Source organism: Lissotriton vulgaris, chromosome 1_2, assembly GCF_964263255.1.
Source record: "Lissotriton vulgaris chromosome 1_2, aLisVul1.2, whole genome shotgun sequence".
Lineage (NCBI taxonomy): Eukaryota > Metazoa > Chordata > Amphibia > Caudata > Salamandridae > Lissotriton > Lissotriton vulgaris.
In genome coordinates this window covers 155620308-155638982 of record NC_141686.1, presented here as the reverse complement: position 1 = coordinate 155638982, position 18675 = coordinate 155620308, and the positions used below count along the sequence as shown (strand labels likewise).

At 45.0% G+C, this 18675-nt stretch overlaps 1 protein-coding gene across 3 annotated transcripts in view; it reads right to left on the bottom strand.

Annotated features, from left to right (window-relative positions):
* LARGE1 (LARGE xylosyl- and glucuronyltransferase 1) overlaps positions 1-18675 on the bottom strand; it is a 1180278-nt gene that overhangs the window by 823382 nt on the left and 338221 nt on the right. The window contains exon 1 of one of the 3 annotated variants that reach the window (XM_086953008.1): positions 13521-13652. The exons of the other annotated variants lie outside the window; for them this stretch is intronic. The gene's annotated coding sequence lies outside the window, so the exon portion shown is untranslated. Of the gene's footprint in view, positions 1-13520; positions 13653-18675 lie in introns of those variants that run through there. 3 annotated transcript variants of the gene reach the window in all.

Sequence of the window (18675 nt, the reverse complement as noted above, 5' to 3'; positions counted from 1 at the left end):
TGCAGGATACTGCATGGTGGCTCCACTTTCTCTGCAGGATGCTGCATATTGGGAGCAGCATCGCCTCCTCCGCTATGGTCGAGGAGCGTCACCCTCCCCCCCTGACATGCGCATTGAGTGGTCTCCTACCCTGCAACGCAGCTCGGGTTAGAGGCAGCGTGCATAGGTTCCCAGTTTCTCTGGGAACACAAATCCAGGGCGCTCAGGCCAATCCGGACGCTGCTCTCATGCTGCCAAAAGCATGAGAGCAACATCTGTATTTTCCACAGGGGAGTCTGGGAGCCAGTGCCTGCACGGGACTGGAGCAAGAGAGGAGCATAAGAGCAGCGATTTGGCGGGTGTCAGGTAAGTACTTTTTTGTGTGTTTTCTTTGTATTTTCGTTATTATCCATCATCCCCCCCCCCCGCCCAGCCACCCTGCCCTGACACCAGCCGCTACTGATCTGGAGTATATGGCTCTGCATGTCTGGGTACATGGCAGCTCCTATACCCGCTTTCACCCTTGCAGGTTGGCTGGTAATTGGATCTGTTCCAGAGGAACATAGCAACCTTCCAGTGAAGATCTACTCCTTCCTAGGCCCCTTTAGCTACATACTGTGTCTTTTTGCATTACCAATATTCTTTTCAAACTTTCATGCACTTAACTCCTGTACACAGTGGTAGTAAAAGTACTCCTTTATGGCCCAACGATGTGATGAACTGAAATGGAAACTAGTTGAATAACGCAACATTCAATGTGCAATAAGTCAACATATTCCATGTACTCTAATTTTTCTACAAATAATGCTCTCCAAAAGCTTTGGCTACAGCTCAACCAACAGAACATGTGCCATAAATATATTCAAGAAGGTCAAAGCGTGAGTGGAAGAGCTACGACAGTAAGCAAGATGGCCGCATAGCTTCCCGGCTCCGCTGACCCCCGTCTCTCGCTCGAAGATCCTGTCGTATATCCTGGTTTCTCGCCCCATATCTGGGTGCATGAACTACTCTGCGAACTGATGGCGCAATCCCGAGGATTTTCCGACATGGTGGAGTAGAGTTATGTCGAGGTTTAATTTGAGGCCTAGCCCAGTCTGGAAGCCTGGGTCTCAAGTGTTGGTCTAGCCGGGTCCTAGTTGAACAACAGCGGACCAGAGTGAGCGGCAGGGTCCACGGAACTTCCGACATCTTTATGATTGATTTGCTGCCGATCTGCTGCCTGGAACTGTACCGGAGGTGCGGAGACGAGTGATGCCCAAGGTGGTGTGTGTGTGGGGGTCCGAGACGATAGACGACGACCGGGAATCAACAGAGGAGGGATACCGCACTACGGCACACCGCCAAATGAGAAAACGAACCCGTTTTCTGAAGTATTTTGACTGATGGATCCCCTCCCGGTTACTGCCTGATACACACCCGTATTAAGCGCTAAAATTTTGGAGACTTTGACACACCCAATAGGGCGGATTATAGCGGCAAGAACAATATCTTGCATCTGACTCCACTGGATATACCATTCCTACTCACCTATTAATTCGAATCTAAAAAACTCAGTGTCTCTCTCTAATCTACTTACGTAGAACGCTACCACAAGTTCCAGACCATTCTCAACCCACACTTTGGAGTTGAGTCTAAAGCCCTGAAGAGTCGTGTTGACTCAACGGCACACGACGAAACACGTGTCGGCTTATTGTGACATTCCTCAAGTCTGGATACAATAAATCATCATCTTGCTGTGACAAGAAACACACTAAAGAATCTGCTTCTGTTCATTGAATTACATTTGTCATTGTACTTAATTTTGTGACACCTTATTGTAGTTGCGAGAGCACAGCTGTGTTATTGTTGTATAGTCTTTGACTTTTCAGACGGTTAAGGGTGTTTTCCGCCTGCTCTTTACGCACTACACATCAACTATTCTAACTACACACCGTAACGTAGAAATTGAGGCAGTGCGCCCTTGATATCTGAGTTTTGTTAAAAACCCCTGAGCAGTTTAGTCCGAGACCCGGGCGCCTGGCGTTCGTAGCGCCGGTGCCGCTGGATCGGAGACTTGGTGCGCACTAACGCCTACTGACGATCGGTCCCTCGCGGTTCATTCCTGCTCCGCCTAATCTTACCCCGGGGAAGGCGCCTCTCCGTGGGGGTCAATATGCTTGATGCTATGCGAAACCCGGCGGAGCGGGTCCAGTGCAGCCCGTCATTGCGGTCAGTGATGGCGGCCCTTGAGGCACTTCAGGAGACAATGAAGACCCAGGCCTGGAATCTGATGTTGGCGGTGGACGGACTTAGAGGACCGGACTCGGACTTGCTACCCGAGACCCGGTGGCCTGTTCCTTTCCCTATTGCTATCCCAGCGATGCCATTTGACCCGGTGCTTGGAGCTTTCTATGCCCCTACAGAAGTGGAACGGTTCGAACATGTGGAGATTGGCGATGCACCTACAAAGTCGGAATCTTTGGAACTGCAATTGGTGGAACATTTCACTGCTTTTCCCGATTTGGAGACGTTTGCTCGTAATTGTGATCTGTGTGGGACTGTGTCGCACCCCCTTCCCAGCTGGTCCATCAAGATGGCGGATGGGATAGTGCCTGGTCTTAGAGTCGGGAAGGGGCATCGATGGACTCTAGCGTCTACTTTGGGACTTGCCATCCTTTCTTCGACTAATAGACTATGCCTCGACAACTTCTGTTTGACCTTTGACAATTTTACGGTGGGGCGCTCTTTATCGGAGGGGATCAGCAAATTTGATCTACGGGGCCAAGGCCAAGGCTGAGACTGTTGTTTGAGGTTTCACAATATTGATCTATCGGTAACGGGACTGCTTTATTTGGTTACCGGAGTCCGGGGCGGGATTTCTGGTTTCCTCTGATGTACTGTTTTATTGTGGTCCGCTTGATTGTGTTAACATTGCGGGGGATTCTTCGTTAAGACGGGGGGGAGAGTCCGGGAATGCGTATGACACAGCCCTCCTCCATTTCTCCTTTTTGGGCAGGGTTTTAGTCCCTTCTTTCTTTCCCTTTTCCTTTTTTTCCCTTTGGTCTTCTATATTTCGGGTTCATTTACGGGGCGACAGGCACGCTGCTAGGGGGGTAGGCCGTAGTCATCTGCAGTAGGGTACCATCGGGCGGGCGCTCCACTGGTGCGAAATTAATTGTATGCTTGTTGATCCTGAATCGTATGCCTCAGCGCCACTATTTTGAATGATATCGACCTAACTGTGGACTTCCTACTGTTTTGCCCGCCCTTTATACACCTTTGTGATATTGTATGGCACCTGATCCTTCTATCTTATATAATAAAATGGAACCTTTATTATCCTGCTATTCGTATAGTATGCTATGTTGCCAGTTTTAATTGAAGTCGTGCTGTATTCGCCTCCCGGAAGGCCGAGTTTGGTTCTAATTGCTTGATTGAAATGATATTGATTAGCGGCCAGCCCTGGTGGTTGTAGGCCCTTACTTGTAACTGGTTGAAGTATCAATAAAGGTTTTCCCCTAAAAAAAAAAAAAAAAAAAAAAAAAGAAGAAGAAGGTCAAGGCGTGCAGGACATCCCCTATGTTCAATGGCAAAGTACCCAAAGTTGGGTACAGGCAGTCCCAAACTGGGTGCAAAGTTATAAAACTTGGTGCTTCTAAAGTGTATGTGGTGAACACCCCCATTCAATACCTGGCCGCCATGTATGTTGTGAGACAATCACCCACCTAGGTAATAATGGCTTCCACCGAGCATGTAATAAGACCATGGGGCATATGTAGGTAATTCACATTTTGCGTTTCTCAAATAGTGATTTTTAAGGAATCGCTATTTGAGAATTGCAAAATGGAATGTAGGTAAAAATTCGCAATTTTTTGGCGAATCTCAAAAATTCCTTAATTGCGATTAGCAAATTGTAGCAAATTGCGAATCTCAATTATGGATAAGTGTCCCATAAGGGCACCCCTACATAGCATTTATGGAATTGCAAAATTGCGATTCCTTAAATGCTTGAGCAAAATAAGGAAGTGCAATTTTTGCGATTCCTTATTATGCCTTGTGGCACCTACATACCAAATGGCCGTTTGCGAATCGCAAACGCCTACCTACATATGCCCCCATGTGCCCTCTCCCTCTGCTGAAATCGCTGTTCCACAATGAGATTAAATGGAACATTCTGTTCAATAACTGGCTGGAAAATGTAGTTAAACTGACATATGCCATTGTCAAATGTAATTACCCTACAGCGTACGAACAAACACGCTTTGAAATAAATTCTATCCAGAAAATGACAAGGACATATAAAGATTTGAAAAAGCAGCTCCAATAACTTGGATTAAGTATAGTGGAGCAAAAAGCAGCAGCTACCATTGCTTGGTGTCAGGACCGTCTCTTTGTATAACTTAAAATATCTCCCTTCACCCGCACATCTTTTTTTCGAGCCCTTAAGGCCTTGTTCGTTTGATTCTTTGTTTGGGGCAGGGTTCTTCAGAGTCGGTCCTGGGTGGCCGGATCCATGGCAGATTTTCAAAATAACTGCACATTTATCTAAATAGGGCTATGCAAAAAATCTGGCATGGACTTTGGAGAATCCTGGCTTAGGGCAACAAGTACGAGTTACAATATAACGCTGAGAAGGTGCAATTTTGACATTAGCAAAAGATAGTAAAAATGTACAAACTTCCTCATGCTATTTATGAAAACACCTAAGAATGTTTGTTTCACAGAACTTATTGTATAAGGTAATAAAGACTATATAAAAAAACACCATAAGTGCAATCTTGCAATGACGATGTACTTTGATTATTTTTATGTGCAATTTTTTCAAGACTGCATATAGATCGCATAAACAGACGGTTATGGAACAATAGTGGGTAAAAATATGCGTTTTGATTTGGAAAAAAAAAAAAGTTTTATCTCTGCAGTGCGTTTGGAATCCACATACTTTCCTGTGCTCGGAGTTTTGTGACCCTGGTGACTCCTTTTCTGCTTCCGCAGAACTCCACCGTATTGTGTTCTTTTAATAATTCTGAAGCACTCACTTTTGGGGTGCTCAAAGTATTGTCAACGCTGGAAATAACAGGTTTGAAAGGTGTGCATTTCATCAGGTAAATGGAGGTGATGGGTCGGGGTGGGGGGCTGTTGGTCATTTAAGCCCATTTGGGAACTACAGGGACATAGTAAATGCAGTGATCGGAGGTCATCCCCATTCTTTGTATGCAATAACGTATTTTTATTGAGATGAAGGGGCCCTTCCTGTCCAATAGCCTTTTATACCGCAGACTTAATAGAATAACAAGCATTGGCAAAGCCATGGGTATGGTGTTGGTTGCCAGCCTATTGTCTTTGCCAATTACTTTAACATGTGTTTGTAAAACATTTTTACAAAAAGATTTTTTTTTTTTTAATGGGAGCCCATGCACACATACATATGTGTAGGTACAGGCTGTTTTCCTTTCCTATTTTTGTAATAAAGTTTTACTAAAACATTTAAAGATGGCTGCCCGTGCATGCGCGAGCAAGCAAAAGCAGACATCTCTGGATGTTAACTACCTTCAAAATAAAACATTCAAAGGTGACTGACCTTGAAGGTGGACACATTGGAATGAGATGAAATCCAATTTTAAAGCACGCAGCGGCACAGTAGCAGTGTCTGGGTACTTGTCAATCCCTCAGAAACTTTCATGCAAGAAAAAAGAAAAAACACATTTAGAAATGCCCACACTTGCCTACAAGTCCCTGGAACTGAAAAGGAGTACTTCCTATGCAGGTGACAACATAGCCCTTGAGCATTAATCCTTCACTCACAGAGAAAAGAATGAATGGCTCAAGTGAGCTGACACTGGCTGTGCTGTAAGTTGTGGTGGGCGGAAGCAAAAATATGAATGACAACTGTACAGACCAATGGATGAAGATGACTGGATGAAAACTTATCTTCAAAGCTCATTTTTCGTTTAAAAAATGAACTTAAAAAACAAAAGGTCATGGCTAACGTCGGGCTACAAAAAAGCACCCCCTTCCCCCCACTGTGGGCATAAATAACTATTCCACATGTGTGAAACAACTCCCCCCTAGTTACTGACCACAGTAAAACATGAAGCGTCTCTTTGCATCAGATAAAGTTGTTACCACTGCAATGGTACAACGTTTAATCCATAATTAGAAGGTGAAAAGGCAACACAGTATTGCAGTAAATCAGGCTAACCCTATACAACATCCGGTTCCACAGCCAGCTGTATGCTGTTACATCTGAACTGCAGAAACCCCACGAAAGCGCCGTATGACCCTAACGGAAGATAGGGGGCGCTCTATAAGAATCCTGATTGAGTGATTAACCTCAAGGACAATACATCAACCTACTAGTAATTGTGAGCAACCACGACTTACTACCAGGTACATCTTTAAGGTACTTAAATACTACACCATGTACATACACAAGGAACATCACTTTACACCTCATAACTAACCCCAACCCTGACCTTAGCTTAAAGCTTAGTGCTAACACTTATCCTAACTCAAGCTTAAAGAAATCTCTTGCCCAATCCTATCCCTAGACATAACCCTAGTCTTAAAATGGACCCCGACTCTTATCCCAACCGACCTAAGCACACCTCTTACAATAACAATAAGCCTAACCGAACCTTGCTCTTTCGCTGTCAATAAACCTAAGCCTTACCCTACCTTAAAATGCAGTCAAACCCTAACCCCAGGCCAGGCATTGCTCCTACCCTAAACTACTCCTATCCAAAACCCTAAACCTAGCATTTACCACTGCATGATATCAGGTAGCGGTAAGCATCAATGTAGTGCTTTTGTTGCAACTGTACATTAACGTGGTAAATTTGCACCCACCTACAGTCACAATACCCATAAAACGAGACGCATCTCGATCAATAACAGACTCTATAGTAAGAATTGTATCCTCTTCCTTTATCAAATGGCATTTTTGTTAGATAACTAGGTCAATGCTATGAGGTACAAGCAGCAAAAAAACACATTATTTATAATAAGAAGCACTCGCTGTGTAATTCTGCAGATGGAAGCGATGGCATTTCAAACAAATGCCCCCTCTGGAGCGGAAGGCAGGGTTGCACGGTCATGGTTTCCAAGAGTCTTTGGAGGGAGAAGGAACACAAGAAAATAAGCCCTCTGCATAACTTAAGGCGAAATGATGAGACTTGTTTTGCGACCCCCTGCTGCTCGCCTGCTGCGCGTGTGATCAGCCCATGCGTGATGAACATGCCCCGCGAGTGCTGCAGGAAGCCCGTGGACCTCTAAGTGGCAAGAGCTGAAGTTATTATAGGAACCGCAGAGCCAATTAGGCCCGTAGGAAAGAGGATGAAAGGGCCCTGAATGGGGAGGCCGACAGTGAAGGCGACCCTGCCGGATATCGAAGAAGGACCACCAAACGGATAGGAGCGGCAGCAACCCCTCCTTCATCGGCTGCATCCGTAATGGAGATCACCCGACCAGGCATGGTGCTCCAAGCCCAACAGAGGCCTTCAAAGGTCTTCAAGAGCACTGGCGGCCAGCGAGGCTCCCCCCAGAGGAAAGGTCTCCTAATGTATCGCTGATGAGGAGGCGGGAGCCATGTTAGACGCCACTTCATAGCGTTCTTTCGCATACAAGGGAAGGTGGGGATTGACACAGCCATCATGTTTAAATATGAGACTGAGCTAACATTACAAGCCATCCTATTTAATTGGTCCCCAGGGGGGATGAAGCGGGACCGGAGGACCAACCTTTGCTCCCAGTGTGAAGAAAGACGAATACCAACTAAATGTACTTATGTAGGAGACTGAGTGCCCCCTATCGCTCCTTGCCACCCCTGCTTCCTAAACAATGGAACTGGATAACACTGTGCAAGAAATAACCAGAAGCAATATAATGTGGGCTCTCGTATCTGGGCAGCAAACTCTGCCCCAGGAGAATGTCCTAGCAAAAAGCATGTGTGTTGTCATTAATAGATACTTACTTTAGGCATTTATTAAACGTGGCCTAAGCCGAATTGATTCTCTCGCAGTACAAACACCTCTCAACAACATAACCCGGTTCCTGAAAAACAGAAATCTCTTCTCATGCATTTCTGTTTACAAACTGTATGAAGCTTTGTAGTTTTCTACATAATCATCACTCAACTTTAGTTTGTAAAAAGTTCAATGATCTGTCATAAACCCCCCATAACTTCGTTGACAGTCTCAAAGAAATCTGGGATTATTAAAGTAAATGTTCAATAGAATCCTAACACATTCAGTCCCACACACATGCGTTGTGAAAAAAATGTGAAAGAGCAAAATGTCCCCTCACGGGCACACCACCAACAGGGTAACTGGCAGGTACTCACCAGATAAGCCCATTTTTCCCATCATCGGTGGTCATTTTGCCCAAAGAAAAAGTGTCCGAAAATAAAAAGAAAGTGTGTGCAGTGAAGTGACAACAAATCACACTCCACGTTGTGGCAAACAGTGATTAAATTTGAAGGATTCACTCCTATCGCAACAACTTTATTCTTTACTTAGTGAAACCCATCAAGTATAAAACAGGGTAGGATGCTATTCATGCACACCATTACCATATGCCAATATGTTTCTTTGCCAAGGTATTTTTAGGCAAATTCTTCAGGGCCAGACTCTTCGCCACAAGACCTAAGTTGGACACGTCATTCTAAAAGACCTCAATAAGCCACTGTGTCTCCTACAGGCTTAGAGGTTCAAGAAAAAGGAACAGGCTCCTCATGTGAGTCCTCCTATATGATCCAGCCTTCAATCGTTGTATGAATCAATCGGGGCCTCACGGAGCATATCGTCTCCACCGCGCAGTACAAACAGCCAATCATCAACAACGAATAGAATGAATATGAAGATCTGCTTGATCTATGCAGAAGTGGAGAAAGAGTACAAAGACAGGCCAGCAGCTTGACACCCTCACGGTAGAGTAGTTGCACATTACCAACCCTGATTGATTTATTGATTGATTGAATCATGCAATCAAGGTTCTTCTGAACCAGCGTGACACTAATAGGATGCCATCAGCAGGTGCTATTTACACCAGCGTGTTTTAGGTCTGAAATCCACAAGGGAGGTGGAGGGTCTGAGAGGATAAACATGCACACGCTTGCCACTCAGGGGCATTGAGGGGAGAACAAAAAAAAAATCAATATTCATCTTCTAGCCTAAACTCACATGATTAACAACCACCAAAAACAAAGAGTTCAGGAAAGTCCGTGTTTGTTGACGTTTGGTTGGGTTTGACCACTTGAAGGTTTTGGCTTTGGTAGTAGATCTTTGTGTCTCGATTATAACGCAAGGTTTAATTCTTGTCGACCTGGATCCATCTGCAATAGACAGTTTTTCTTGCCCATAGTTGGGCAAAGGCAGTAAACCGGGTCTGAAAGCCTGAACCTGCTTCAAGTGGACGCCTGTACAGTCGATTAGGACTGAAGTTATTTGGTCAGATCAGTGCTTAATTTGAAAAATATAAGTGCCAGGACTCCCATCAGAAAGCCACTGCAGCTTCCACCATACATTGCCCCTGCTGTGCAGCCAATGATCGTACCAAAACAACTACTATCCATCACACTCCTACCAGTGTGACACTTCAGACTATTTCAGGCCCCCAAAGCGATAAGAACGGTTTGGGCGGCAGGTAATAGTAATTTTTAATGTATATTGACTTAACAATTAACTGTTGTTGTGGTCATCTAGAAATTAGCCAGACAGCACCACCTTTTGGCAGACTATCATGAGCGTCGGTGTTGACCATTAAGTTCTGGTGCAAAGCACCAGAAACCACTGGCTCAAATTAGGCACTGGGTCACACGCCATCCAATCTAGCAGATGCATGTTGAACCCCTTTGAGAAGAGCCAAATTTGTGCCGTCTGCTCCATTTTCTCAGACTCAGACAAAAGACAGGGGGCGGGGAATCAGATGGGGGTTCCGCTAGGGGGCGTGATCGCTAAAGGAGATTAAGGTCCTGGCAGCTGCAGACCCCCGAATGAAGCACAGGCAAGAGTGATTGAGGATCTTGGCATCATGGATGGGGAGGGGAGGGGCAGTAGGTGACTGAGCGGCCTATCAGATTTTAGCGTTTTATAATTGGACTTCACTGTTAAATACAATCTGCTCCTCATGCTACAAGTAAAGAGCTCCTGCATAAATCGGCAGCCTGACCTTATGTGTTTCTCCATACTCTGCATCGCCGGGCTCCATCACACACAAGAAATTATGATACGGCCTGTCGGCATGCGGTCCCACGATTAGTGAGGCAAGACGAGTTTGTGTACGGTTGTGCATCACTGTCTCATTGATTCACTACAGAACAATCAATCTGGCCAAATACATTAGAATTGTGTCTTCCCTTCCACAATTCAAACCATAAAAGTGCCTGACACCACACAGGACTGCACTGCACCACGCCTCACATTTTGTTAAGTCGCTTGATTTGTTTGAGCCTGAAACAACTTTTTGCTGTTACCTGCAAATTAATTTGCAAAGTGGAATATGCGGAAAACCCTGTAGATCTGCCCTTCAGCAGAAGATGCCACTGGCGCATAATCATGTCTTCTTTCAGTGGCTCTGACTGTCTGCCTTTAAAACACTGCAATTTTTTAAAAGGTAAAAAGTTATAGGACGCACCAGGCTGCAACTATTAAGAACACTGGCAATTTGTGTTAGGTCTATACTAATATCTTGAGAATATCCTTCCACTCCCCAGAACCGCGATGGCAGAACTTTATTACCTAGTAGGCCTGTGGTAGGATGTGAGAGGAAACAGGGAGTTGTAAACTGGGACATCAGAGGGACACTGGGGCATGAAAAGCGATAAACCTCAAAAGAAACCATTGATGATAACAGAGATATTTGTACAGCACGCTATATGCAAGTACCTCTAGGCCCTGTACATTCTGCTACATTGAAACATAACCTTATTTTGAGGGCAATTAAGCAAGTAACTTTGGGGCATATCATCAAGGGCCCGCGATAAAATTATCGCTGATTTAGCATCCGTTTTCGGGTGTAAAGCGGCAATAATTTTATCGCATTATCAGCCAGGACACACTAGAGCGTGATTCCATGCCGCAGCGCCGGTTTACGTAACGCCCAGCATCGCAACGGTAACGATATGCAAAGTGAGCGTACCTTACTAAAATAAAGTGGAAAATGTCGCTAACACAACTTCTTCCTATTATCAATCTGGCCGTAAACCCGCGTAGCGATGATAAAAATAGCAATAATCCGCGCTTATTGCTGGTTTCTGAATGCCTGCTTTCAATCTGACTTAGTCATTATATCCTATGTGTGGTGGATTGTAGGTATAAGTCCACCTTGCCCTATCATCAAGGATTTGCCTATCGCTGTGTTTTTATCGCTGGATTTCCAGCGATAATCGCACATTTTGCCGCTATTGCTGAATTTTTTATCGCCTTGGAGATACGAGTTGATGATAGCACATTATCTCGGCAATTTAATTCAGCGATAATTAAACTTGCCCTTATCGATAATTATCACTGGCTGTTGCTGATATGCCCCTTTGTTTTTATCAGGATTTATTAGAGGTAGAAGGACAGCCCTATGAACAGAATCTCCAAACTGTGTGGAGGGCCCCGGGTGCAGTGTTGCTGGACTGCCCTTTGGGGCAGCCTGGCACTGCACTGCCACGTGGGCCAGCTAGAAACAGCCACTATTTTGGACTTCTGTTTAGTCAAGTGGGCCATGACCTGAACAAGAAAATAAAGCCCACAGATTGGCCGTTTCACGCTAGCTCATATGGCAGTGCCTGGGGAACCCAGTGGTCGGCCCAAAACTCCTCTGCAGGACTTAAATTGATCTCGGAAAAAGGGGGCGTGGGTTATCCCGCAGTGGAGATAAGAATCATTTATTTACACTCTGTGGCACTGAGACCAACTTCATTCTGAAAACAGTGCGGTATTTTTAATGAAAGAAAACAGAGAGAGAATGGGGCACTCTGTAATGGGCCATCAGCAACTTATTTTTGTTTTTATTATTACTTGTTTCCAGGCTGCAAGTAGGTGTCAAAGTGGAGCATTTAAATCAGTGTCCCCCAGTTTCTCAGGTAAACGACACTTCTGATGTTTTTATACTTTCATGGAGATAGCCTTCCATTTGTTTGCTGGAAATCACGTGTTTGTGTTTTGTGAAAGGATAAATGAAATAACTGAATTGTTAAAAATATTCAGCGCGGCCAATTAATTGTATAGAATATTTGTGAGACCATATGTTTGTGATTCTTAAGGTGGGGGGCATAGATTTTTTTTTTAAAGTGGGGCGCAGTATTGCAAAGATTAAAGACCACTGCCTTAAAGTGAGGCAGTGCAGGAAACATCGAAATGGCCACAACCCTCCCTTTGCTGCAGTCTCATCCTGGCCCGGAGCTATATGGATGCAAATGCAACGGAGGAACAGAAAGGCTCACAGCTTGGTATCACTTCACAAGGATTCAAGAAAAAAGAAACGATTTGGAAACAGGCTCCGACTTTGTTCGAGCCCTCAAGTAACAGATGCATGCACTGTAAGAATGTCAGATTTATGTCTGTATAAGTAATTACACAAATGAGGATTTAAATAGCACTTACTATTTTTTTATTTGATTCTTTTACAGCGGTTCTAATCCCAATGAAGGGTGTCGGAGCACTCTACATCACACACACACATTATGCAGGGATAATAAGTCAAACAAGTGTGTAAATCGATGTAAAGGAAACATTATATATGAAACTGAGTTCCAATGTGCAGGAGTCACATATCGTACTTACAGTTTCGTATTATATGTTACCCACTTACCTATCAACATAAAATAAAATTTTCTGATCTATATGTTACACGATTTGCTTTGAAGCAAGCACATTAACCTCAGTGCTATTTTAGAGTAACTAGGCCAAAGTACTATAACCTAGGAAGTGCATTAATCACCTACATTATCTTAATATAAATATTATCCCCTGAAGATTGATGGGCACATAAAGATTTCTGCAACTAGTACAACCCTGTAAGGTATTTTAAAATGCAAGCTCTGTGTCACCAATTTAAAAAAAGAACAGATTTACTATCACGTTTGCGCTTGTTGCCAATGACTGCTGCAGGGTTGGTTTCTAAATAACGGTGCACAGGGACTGTCAGACTCCGCCCCCCTCCCTCTCCCACACCATGTACCCCAATTTCTGGCTCCCCAGAGTAAATGTTTTCCGATTCCAGCACCGGGTATACTGTAAAAGTAGATAGCGCCAAGAAGCAGTTAGCGTTGGCGCTGTGAAGACAGATCCATGGCAAGGCGTGAATTAATGAACCGAGGGTGAGGGCAGGTGATTTTAGACCCAATCCCCAACCTCAAATGTTCCTTCTAGAATATCATACACTCCCAGCTGACAGATTGCGTGGGAGGGGTAATTATTACCACCAGACAGAGCCACTTTCGTCTGAATGACGAGCCACAGGAAGGGTGCACTCTCCAGGACAGCGGCTGCATCGTGTCAGCGACCCCGAGCCCCACCGGCCCCCGCTGATCAGCGGCCTCTAGTATCCTTGACAATGGAGAGATGCTCACTCACCTCTGCTGACAGACCGCTCCCATCTGCGGGGGACTCTTAACACTACGCACAAGAGTGCTCCACGTGCGGGGCAGGACTCCTCGGCCTCCCCCAGCCCGGACGGACAGCGCGTGGCCCCGGCCGAGAAGAAGCCGGCCCGGGATCGGTCTTTTAATAGCGCCGCGCGCTGCCAGAGGAGGCCGTCGGCGCGCGCTATTCTGAGCCCGGCCAGATGAGATCCCTGTTCTCGGGCCACAGCAGGCACGCGCTGCGTCCGGACCGGGACTGCTTTGCATGCGGCCTTCCCATTGGCAGCGGAGGGAGTCCCGGTGGGACAGTGGGCGGGGGCAGCGGAGGACTGAGATTATTTGATAACAAAGGGCCTTTTGGCGCGAGCCCGTTACAGAGCCTAGAGGCGCAGGCTCAAAGCGCTGGGCAGTGCAGCTCGGAAGGGGGCACGCGCTCTGCGCCACCTGCCAGTGTCGATCCGAAACTGTCCCTCACGAGCCAGATGCAGAGAGACAGGTGCAGTGTGTAATCCAGAGTGAAGTGCAGCGCCCTGATCCAAGTGTAGAGTGATGTGTTGTGCCAAGGACAGGGGTGTATTACGTGGCATCATATGCAGCGTCTAAGGCAGGACTCGCTGCACCACCAAGAGCATGGGAGGTGCACGAACAGAACAGCCAAGTATAGCGCCAACAAACAGAGCCAGGCACTTTGGCATATATTTGATGCAAGTGCGGTACTTGGATACATTCTAGCTGTCACATGGCACTATGTGTCATCTGTAAGCTATTTTTGAATTTCTTTCCAATAGCGCTTTGTAAATCAGGATTTAAACTGAAGACGTTGAAAGGGAATCTACAAATTCCAGAATGCATCACTGTCTTGGGAAACAAGCCCGAACTGGCTGAATGTTTCAAAGACAATATGGTGCATGTAGTACCTACATAAATGTCTCCCGATGTCAGTGGCTACTCTAGATGTGTGTGTGTGTGGGGGGGGGGGTGGAGGGATAGACAAGAGTCATGCATATTATTATGATATGTGCATTGCCAAGTGATGCAATGCCATGTGTAGTTCTTCAGATGACTCACACCTAGGGTGACCAGATTTTGACAACCAAAAACCAGGACACGCTAGAAATAAAAGTAGCTTATATCTGACCTGTCCCGGTTTTTTCGCAGGTTTGTAAATATATATGTGTATATATATATATATATCTCCAAAGAACGCTGCTCACTCATCATAATAACAGCATGCCGCGGACTCCCAATATTGCAAAAGCAGTGAATTTTAATGGTATGGCAACATCTCGACGCGTTTCGGAGCCAACACTCCTTGTATGAGTGAGCAGCGCTGTTTGGATTAATTGGGACTCGCCACCCCGCAGCTGAAGGCTCGTGTAAGAGCGAACTTTTTGCTGTGGGATATATATATATATACACACACACAGTAGGTTTTTAAAGTATATACACACATGCGCACACACATACACATGTATACATTTACAAGGCAACATTTACTTAACATTATCGATGGCAGAATCTCCACCCTATACATCCTGCCCTTCTTCCCACCCTGTCTCCCCCCTGCTGGGAGCACACAGGCAACTTCTCTTGTGCTGCCTGATGGAAACAGAATAAATGTCTTATTTTTGTCGTTCTTCTGAACAGCCCCTGTAAGGAGAGCATACCTTCCAATTCTCCTTACAATTGCAATTACCAGACCATTGCTCGAAAAACTGGGACATTTATTCAAAATAAAGAAATGTGTCAGGACAGTCCACCAAAAACCAGGACTGCCCAGGGAAAATCAGGATGTCTGGTCACCCTGATCACACCCCAAATGGTAAATATCGCTGGGTACACATCTGAAACACGCTAACTATCTGAGCGCTGAGTGCATCCACCCTACTAATGTTCGTAGTGAAACAGAAATCATACTCTGAGCTGTGACCAGATACTCAATAGCGTGGATTGGAGATAGGGGAACCTGACAGCACCGTAAGGCCATACCCATGGTATTACAGCGCTGTACAAATCTCTGTTGACAAAACTAAATGTGGGCGGGCCACTGAAAGCTCAAGACAGTTTCAAACCTGAAACCTGGCCCTGGCTCATCTTTAGGTTCTTTTGGAACATTGAGCCCATAACAAGCCGAGCTTTCATGTGGCTTCTGCCTGCCTCCCTCCCTCCCTCTTCACAGTCAAAGCTGCCCACTGTGGACCTGGGAAGCCAGGTTCGAATCTCAGTGCCAGCTCAACAGCCTGTTATTCTAGGCCTATCCCTTACTTATTCCTTCCATCTCTTATGATAACCTTGTGCATTGTAACTGGGGCTCATGTAAAGTGCTTCAATAACTCATGGTCCAGTTCCCACCATATAACAAATGTACAAATTTGTGAAAAAATAACTTAACACGAGGAAAGACAAATAGATACTAATTTGTGGGTATATTTGCACAAACTGAAACCAGAAACCTGACATAAACTAGAGCTTCCCTGCTTAAATTGCGTTGATTTTAGGCAAATATTTAATTTCATCAAAACTCTTTTGTCTTTCATTATCATGTATGCAAATACTTTCAAATATGTGAGTTCAGAACACCAGTTGTACAAAAATATATTGTGTTTGATTTAATAGACTATAATGTTGCTCTAATAATCTCGGCCAAATACAGAGTTTGTACGACAACTGTCTTGCTTTATCACTAATGGCTCATGTTTAGGAACTATCACATTTTGTTTTTTAACAATTTTATTTTGCATTTTCCAAAGGAAACAAGTAAATAAGACACTTCGTACAAATCTACCAGGAAAAATGATGCTTGCTCACAATAAAAAAAGAGAGGAAAAGAAAAGTGGACGGAAAAGCAGAACATCCAGCATTTTTGGAATAATCGATACAGTCCCCCCCACCTTGAGCACAAACACTCAAATTATATTTCAACAGATCCCTCTTCAGGGTCAGAAGAAGACATAATGTGGATATCAGAGGCGGGAATTACCATGGGCATTGTCATATGAAGCCCTACCTCCCACTGGGGCTCCATATAGTATCGAATTTGGCCACCTGGTCCTGGATAATACCAGTCAACTTCTCCACTGCTTAAATGGACCACACCTTTCCCCACTACATATTAAAATGAGGAAGAGGTTGCTTCCACATTTGCGCCACACACAACCGTGCTGCCAGGAGGAGGTGAGAGAGCTCAATGTGGAACAAAATCTGTTTTCTCCTGGGTCACATAGGAGAAACATCAGTGGGTCCAGTGGGAGTTGACCGGTGGTCATGGACTGCACTATACCTTGATTGTCAACCCAGAATTTTAAGATCACAGGACAGGACCACCATGTGTGTAGAGAAGTCCCACTTTCTTCCCACCCCTTAGAGCACAAATCTGAACTCCTGAACATTTTAACCAATCTAACAGGTGTAAGATATCAGCGGGTCAATATCTTGTAGGCGTTCTCTTTATAGCGGAAACAAATTGAATATTTGGCTGCTCTGTGCCAAAAGCCCCTCCCCCCCAAGTGTCATCAGATATCTACACAGCCAACTCCCTCTCCCATTGCTGTACATAGGCATGTTTGCAAGGAGAGGTCAACTGTAACAGGTAACAGTGGAGCCAAGCTGTGCCTTTATGACGTACGTTACTGAGATAGAGTGACTCTATGGGTAGGGTGACCGGAATTTGAAATCCAAAAACCGGGATATTTCACGAAAATAGAAGAAGGACTACCGTTTTATTTCAAGCGAGCGCATAGAATGACAGCGCTCCTCAGCAGAGAATTACAGAACAGGCAGCTAGAACATAAATAAATGGCAAGTTTTAAACCCAGAAGCGTGCCTGTTAATTAGATTGCTTTCTTGAAACAACTGCTAACTATCCCTTCTCTGCAAAACATAAAAAAGCACCTCCCACAGTTTTCAGTCGCTTCTCTCTAAAAACCGGGACAGGAGCGAAATACCCTGAAATTTGCCCGGACAGCAGTTGAAAAACAGGGACCATCCAGGCAAATCGGGGACGCCTGGTCACCCTATCTATGGGATGCTTTTTTGCTCTGGAGGGACAGACGCGCAATGGGCCTGTCCGCCCGCCCAATGGAGTGCTAGAGCTGTAGCGTTGAGTTAAGTCAAATTTGGCGACCAAGTCACCCCTTGGACTTGAACCAGCCATGGTAGAAGTCACCCAAAATAGGAGAACGCCCCTGAACCCAAAGAAATGAGGCCGGAAGGGGCGCACCCGGAGGAAAATCAGGATTGTGCGTCAAATTGGAGAGCCACAAGGGGCAGGTTGGGAATGCCCTACGTTGGCATACCTCTCTCTAATAAGTGAGGAGGAAATACGTTAAAGGTCTCAATGGGGGAGCGCTTGTCCCAGCAATCTTCGGATGCCCCAGCATCCCTGATAATGTGGAGGAAGAAAAAGCCTGCTCCACGGGAACCCGGGGTTTCCCCGTCAGGGTCGTGGTTCCAATCTAGGGAAGGGCTGAGTTGCGCCGCCAAGAAGGAACTATCGCTTTTAGTAAGTACTTCTCAGTGCAGTACTATAATGTGTCGTATTAAGGTCAAGGATTCTACATGTTGAAAAACATTTTTATTTTTTTATTTTGAAGAGACTTTATCGTGATTTTTGTGATGTTTTCTGTGTGATTTACATAGCACACATTTTCAGGGCTCGGCTCTTGCACCTGCTCTTAAGATCCAAGCCAGACCCTTGGTTCAGCTCTGGCTCAGAGGAGGAGAGAGCATTAAAGAGGCCTTTACGTTTAGTTTTGTTATCTTGTGGCATTTGCCAAGAGCTCAAAGACAGGGGTTAAGTGTCATGGAATGACATCTGGCAAACTGCTGCTTATTTAAGATGAAGATTGGTGTTTCCTTTTTCTTTTCTTTGTTGCAAAGTAATGTGAACCAGGGGACATTATTACTGGCGTACAAGAAGCATGAAAGAAAAACCGCAGGATGTCAAATGTTTTCTAACACACAACTCATTTAAATGTTTGTAAATTAACTTTATACATAATTCAAAATATAGCGGCAGAAATAAAAGTTCAAAAGAGGCACATAGGTTTTTTGTAATTCTGTGATGTGATGGAAACAAAGACTTTAATCGGCCCCCTCGCACCCCTTCATCACCCTGCCTAAGAACCTTGCACTGGCTCCCAATACTA